The sequence below is a fragment of the Lytechinus variegatus genome, chromosome 2 (genome assembly GCF_018143015.1).
Source record: "Lytechinus variegatus isolate NC3 chromosome 2, Lvar_3.0, whole genome shotgun sequence".
In the NCBI taxonomy this organism is placed as follows: domain Eukaryota; kingdom Metazoa; phylum Echinodermata; class Echinoidea; order Temnopleuroida; family Toxopneustidae; genus Lytechinus; species Lytechinus variegatus.
The window spans coordinates 34876010-34883061 of NC_054741.1; positions in this window are offsets into that span (position 1 = coordinate 34876010).

The following is a 7052-nucleotide window of genomic DNA, read 5'->3' on the forward strand; positions in this document are numbered from 1 at the left end:
GCGCTCTGCACTCACAATATTAATGTAAGGAAGATCCCCACTTCCTCATCCTTTTCATGATTTACAAAACTTGAAGTGTCTCGTTCAGTAGGTCTAAATCACGAAATTTTTTGCTCACGCTTCGCGCTCGCACCAGTCGTTTAGTTATATACCTATTCTGTTAAGTTACAAAAGTGCTTAGAATTTCCATTCCTTAGGTAAACATGTCAAAGAATTTCAGCTCGCGCTTCGCGCTCGCATTATTTGATTTTTTGAAATATGTAACATCTTCATGGCTAACTGCAAGCAAGTCCTTAACAGTACCTTTTTCATTTCTGCTCGCGCTTCACGTTTGTAATATTTATTCACTTGCATACACATCTTTTTTCAGGATTGCCCAGAATGTTCAAAACTTTTAGAAAAAAGTACATAAGATTCCCCAAAAAAAATAGCTCGCGCTTCGCGCTCGCATTATATTACTAATGATTATTGTATTATATATTTATGTTTATTCATAAGAATAAAGCTAAGAAGTGACTAATAGGACTACCCCTTTAAAGAAACCAAAAATCCCGGCAGATATCATATTCGAGTGGCCGATCGGCGAAAATATGGCTGAAAAAAAATTCCGCCCCCCCCCCCCCTATTGGCGAAGGCTGGATCCGCCCCTGTAATAGTCATCTTCGTTGAAAAAAAGATGCTCTTTATTCTAAGGTGTGTCGTTATATAGGCATTATAGATATAGGATCGAAGCAAAATGACACTCTTTTACACTCCTAAAAATGTTTGTTGAATATAATCCAGTGATTCCAATCAATTATGCCATTCAGGGGCGAAAAGTAAAATGAATGGAAAAAGAAGATAAAGAGAATATGCGCAGATTAAAAGAGTGTTATATCACAAAGTCACAATTCAAGTCCTAATGGGGGGAGGGGCGGCGCGGTATAGCTGCCTGTCGATATAGTAGTTCGTCCAGGGGACATCCCGATAGACCGCGGGTCCGATAGACCGCGGGTCCGATAGTCCGCGGGTCCGATAGACCGCGGGTCCGATAGACCGCGGGTCCGATAGACCGCGGGTCCGATAGACCGCGGGTCCGATAGTCCGCAGTGCGTGTAAAATTATGATCAGATATATCAAATGTCATCGAGAGGTCCAAAGGTCAAATGATACAAGACCATAGGGTTCTATCAGGTGCGGATCCATGGGGGCGAGGGGGAACTGCCTCACCCCCACCCCCCCCCCCCCCAGCTCAAAAAAGAGGGGGAGAGGGGAAAAGGAGAGAATAAAAAGAGAGAGGAAGATGGGAAAAGAAGATAATAGAAAAGAGAGTAAGAGGGGGAAAGGAAAGACAAAGAAAAAGGGAGAAGAACAGGGGGAAAGAAGAGAAAAAAGAGAGGAGGGAAAAGGAAGACAAGAAAAGAAAGGAGAAAGGAAAAGGAGGAAAAAGAAAAAAAAGGAGGAAGGAAGAGAAGAATATTTAAATAGAGAGGAAGATGGGAAGAAAGATAAGAAAAAGGAGAGATAGAGGAAGAGGGGAAAAGAAGAGAATAAAGAGGGAGAGAGAGTGGAAGGGGGAGGGAGAGAAGAAAAAAGATTAAAAGGGGAAAAAGGGGAAAGGAAAGAAAAAGAAAGAGGGATAAGTAATGGGGGAAAGAGAAAAAAGGGGAAGAGGGAAAAGAAAGAAAAGAAAAGAAAGGAAAAGGGGGAAAAGAAAAAATAGGAAGAGAATGATATTAAAAAAAGGGAAAGATGGGAAGAAAGATAAGAAAGAGAGAGATGGAAATGAATGTCGAATGTCCCATTGGGGGATTTGAAATCTCCTCTTTTTAGGTTGGAATATCAAAAATGTTAAGTTTAATCGTTAAAATATGTATCGTCTTAATGGCTAACTTTTCGACCAGGCCATAATATGTAACATTTCTGCTCGCGCTTCGCGCTCGTGGTAATTATCTAGCTACATACGCGTCCTGTTCAGGTTCACAAACATTGCCCAGAATGTTAAATTTTTAGGACAATATACATGAAATTTAATTTTTAGCTTGCATATGGCTTATGAGATTATAACACATTTATGTTGCTTATAAAGCAAATCTAGGAAATGACTGTTAGGACATGGGCGTTTGCCCCCTCCCCCCAACAAAAAAGAGAGAATCAACGCTAAGAAAAAATAGAGAGAAATGAAAGGAATATTAGGATGAAATATACTATTATTTTCCAAATATTATGTCAAAATCTATAATACTATCACAACCTTGTATTTTTGTAATAAAAGTGTCAACATATTTGCTTGCTCGCTTCGCTCACTGCCAACTTCTTATTAATTTTATGCGATACGCCATATCGAGCCCCCTCGAAATTGTTGGCTCATTACGGCACTTGGACAAATCAACTTTGAGCGGCCGATCGGGGAAAATATGGGTAAAAAATGGCCCCTCCCCCATTGGCTGAAGCTGGGTCCGCCCCTGACTTAGGCTTTCAAGATAAAATACAGGGGGAAAAAATCAGATCGCGCTTCGGGTTCTCATTTATTTAGGCCTTGTGAGATACCTCAATGTGTTTTGAAGAATAAAATCTCAGATTTTCTTTAACGTCTACCCCCCCATTTCATCTATTTTTATATCTTGGTGCCCTCGCCCCCCCCCCCCCTGCACCCATGCTGAATAAATACGCCACTGATGAGGATAATTAGTCGAGATTGCATATTCCCTAGAGGTTATCATTAATAATATTGAAGGGTATACTAAAACAACAGTACAGAAACTACAGCTCCGGTTCACAATATTCTAGTAGGGCCTAATCTGGTGAGAAGTTAAACCAAATTGAAACCCCCCAAAATCACTCGTGCTTCGCGCTCCCATTGATATTACATCATGGGCGGAAATCCCAGGGGGAAAGGGGGGGGGACGTGTCCCATCTACTCAAAATAGTCGGGGGACACAATATAAAATGTCCCCCTACTATTTTGGTCTTTTATAATCATAGAAATACATTATTCTAAATCGAAATAAAACATGTATTTTGGGACGAGATGACCTTACTTTGGCGGTGATAACCCTTTTTTTTTGCTTGTCATCTTTTACCGCCCCTTGTCCCCATAGGCGGATCCAGGGGGCCGAGCTCCCCCCCCCCCCTTGGCGGAGCAAAAAAAGAAAAAAAAGGAAAGAAAGAAGGAAAAAGGAGGAAAAAGAGAGGAGAAAACTAAAAGAAGGACGACGAAGGCATGAAATAAAATGAGGGGAAGACTTGGAAAATAAAAAGAATCTTTCGTGCAACTATATAAAACTTTCGCTCGCGCTTCGCGCTCGCATTGCCTATTAGGTGATTTACATATCTTGTTCAATATGTAGTTCGAATATCAAGTTTGGAAGTCAATATACAACACATATATATTTCACCTCGGAAATCGAACTTTCATTATTTTGCGTAATTTACAAATTGGTTTTTAAAAGTGCTCTGTAACAATGTCAATTTTATGGTTTGAATGTTAACATTTGCTGCTTGCGCTACGCGCTCGCAAATTTTTGATTTATCATGTACCTATATTTTCGTGTGTGTATTCCATAAAGTTTTCAAAATATCCCTTTTCTTGTCTGATTGTTAAGACGCATCAGCTAGCGTGCTGCACGCTCGCATTTTGATTGGCGAGTTATATAAATGTTTCAATATAGTTTATACAACAAACTACTTAAAATCCCCTTTTCATGACAGTTTATCAAAAATTATAGGTCGCGACTTGCGCTCGCATTAATGGTTAAAAATATATTAACTGATGCATCCTATTCATAATCACAAAAGTGAAATGTCCAGTTTTTATGCCATGATATCATCAGATTTCGTGCCCTCATTAGGCATTGATAAATATGATATCAATTTAATAATTAAATTGTCCCTTTGTTTCATCTCGCGCTTAGCAAGATGAATAGGAAGATAGTCATCATTTTCATATGATGGCATGTCGTAAGGATGTCCCGGTCCTATGTCAAAACTCAAAGTAATAATAATATCAGCTCTTTTTTAAGTGCGATCCATATCCACCTTACAATTTTTCTACAAAGTGCTAGAAATATAAAGCTGAAATTGACTCTTTTTTTCAGATCGGACTATCAAAGTTTCATGTATTTCATGATTAAAGTTGTATTTAGAATGCCTAGATTCTAGGTCTAAATATGAAACACGCTCGCGCATGTTTATTCAGATACCCAACTTGTTCTCTTATTTAAATCATTATCCAGTTTCAGATCACAATATCAAAAATTTTCTGCTCGCGCTTTGTGCTCGCATTATTAATGTAGGAAGACCCCATATTACTCATCCTTCTGATGATTTACAAAACATGAACAGAGTGGCCCCCTTTTAGGTCTAAATCTATTTTTTCTGCTTGCGCTTCGCGCTCGCATCAATCGTTAAATTACGTAGCTATCCTGTTCACGATTACAAAAACTGATTGTAATTTTCCATTCTTTTTTTTAAAGTTCAAAAATGTTCAGCTCGCGCTTCGCGCTCGCATTTTTTGATTGTTGAAATATGTGACGCCTTCATGGCTAAGTGCAAGCAGTCCTTAACAGGTACCTTTTCAACAGGTACCAGTTCAAAACGTATATATATTTTTTTGCTCGCGCTTTGCGCTCGTATTATTAATACTCATATTTTTAGGATTTACAAATCATGAATAGAGTGTCTCGTTCAATAAATATTATGGGACTAAATCTAGAAATTTTCCGCTCGCGCTTCGCGCTTGATTTAATTGTTTTCTCATATACCTATTCTGCTTGAGTTAATAAAAAGTGTTTAGAATTCCCTTTCTTTGGGTGAAAATTTCGAAGAGATTCAGCTCGCGCTTCGCGCTCGCACTATTTGATTGTTAAATCAAATTTAACAGGTATCTTTTTCATCAGTTCATTTCCCCTCGCGCTTTGCGTTCGTAGTAATTATTAAGTTGCATACATGTCTTTTTCAGGATAACAAACATTGCCCAGAATCAGTTCAACTTTTAGGAAAAAATACATAAAATTTCCCCAAAAATTAGCTCGCGCTTCGCGCTCGCATCATATAAATGAGGATTATGATATTATATATTAATTTATGAGAATAAAGCCAAGAAGTGACTAATAAGGACTACCCCTTCAAAGAAACAAACAAAAATTATATTCGAGCTGCCGATCGGGAAAAATATGGCTGAAACAAATTCCGCCCCACCCCCCTATTGGCGAAGGCTGGAACCGCCCCTGTGTCCCCCTACCTTTTGGTATTTATGTATTCATGGATTTTTTCAAGAACACATTAAAAAGTGATCTTTATTTTTTTTTAAATGTGATTATAAGATAATTTAAGTTAGTCTGACCGGGAGGGAGTAGGCGCCATTTTTCGAAAAGTACACATGGGCGCCAAACATCAGGTCAAATTTGCTCCCCTCCCTCCCCACGAAATCCTGGATCCGCGCCTGCATGGGTTCTATAACAATAACCCAATTAGGGCAATCACCCCCTGACAACTACTTCAAGGAAAATATTATCCCCATATTTTTTACCGCCGGGGACTGTTACCCCCCCGGAAATTTACTCTCCAGACAATTGCCCCAGATAATGATGAAAATATTAATTGTGAAAATGCCTTAACGTGACGACATGGCGTGGTACTTTATCTTACCATGTCTTAATTAATCATTGGCGGCCGAGGGCAAAACATTTAGGGGGATCCACCTGAAACTTTGGGATGGACACAGGTAAAAAATTGACAAGCAAATCAACCAAAATTTTAGGATGGACCACCAAAATATTTTGACAAGGAAAAAAAAAGGTTATCAACCAAAATTAGGGGGGGGGCAAAAATATTCTAGGGTGGTCTACCTCAATTTAGGGAGGGGGGACGTAGAAAAGATATTGACGACCAAAAAAAGGTTCTCAACTAAAAATCTAGGGGGAAAGCCCCCCCCCCCCCCCGCTTCCGCCGCCTAAGAAATTAATAAGCTTATTATTTCGACATAGCGATATATTCTATCTTGTCAAGTCGATATGTCCACATGGCGAGATATGAAGTGTACAAGTCCCGGCAAGAATCCCGATGAATCGCCATGTTGACATGTAACATATTTAAGTCGACTTGGCAAGATACAATATCTCGTCATGTTGACTGTTGACATATAACTTTTTATAAGTGGACTGACTTAGCAGGATAACGTATCTCGCCATGCGGACATAATAAGCTTATTTAGTCGATATGGCAAGATAAAGTATCTCGCCATGTCGTCAAGTCGATGGCATTTTAGAGGCTCCGTATGGCGTCTAGAGGGTATATTTCCGGGGGGGGGGGGGGAACAGTCCCCGACGATAAAATCTGGGGATAATATTTTCCTTGAAGTAGATGTCAGGGGGCGATTGTCCTGTGGGTCATCGTTATAGAACCCCATGGACTCGTATCATTGACCTTTTGACCTCTTTATGACATGGATTTCACTATATTGTCATGATGATAATTTTACACACACCGCGGACTATCGGACCCGCGGTCTATCGGGCCCGCGGTCTATCGGACCCGCGGTCTATCGGACCCGCGGTCTATCGGATCCGCGGTCTATCGGACCCGCGGTCTAACGGACCCGCGGTCTATCGGACCCGCGGTCTATCGGGCTGTAACCATTCGTCCACAAGCTCCCCTCCAGGGATTGGCGCTGTCCCTTTCCTCTCCATTCATCCCCCTCTTCATATTCTTTTTCATCACCTCTCCCTACTTCTACTCCTCTTGTTTCTCTCACTTTTCTTACTGCCCCCCCCCCCCTCCCATAAGCCACAGCGTTCGCGCCGCCAATATTAATTAACTGCATTATGTCCCCGAGCTGTTTTTTATTTTCTTCTCACTCTCCCTACTTTTCCTTCTTTTACTCTTTCATTTTTCTCTTATTCTTTTTCATCACCTCTCCCTACCTCTACTCCTCTTGTTTCTCTCACTTTTCTTACTGCCCCCCCCCCCCTCCCATAGGCCACAGTGATCGAGCCGCGCCGCCAATTAATTAGCGGCTTATATGTCCCCGAGCTGTCTTTTATTTTCTTCTCACTCTCCCTAATTTTCCTTCT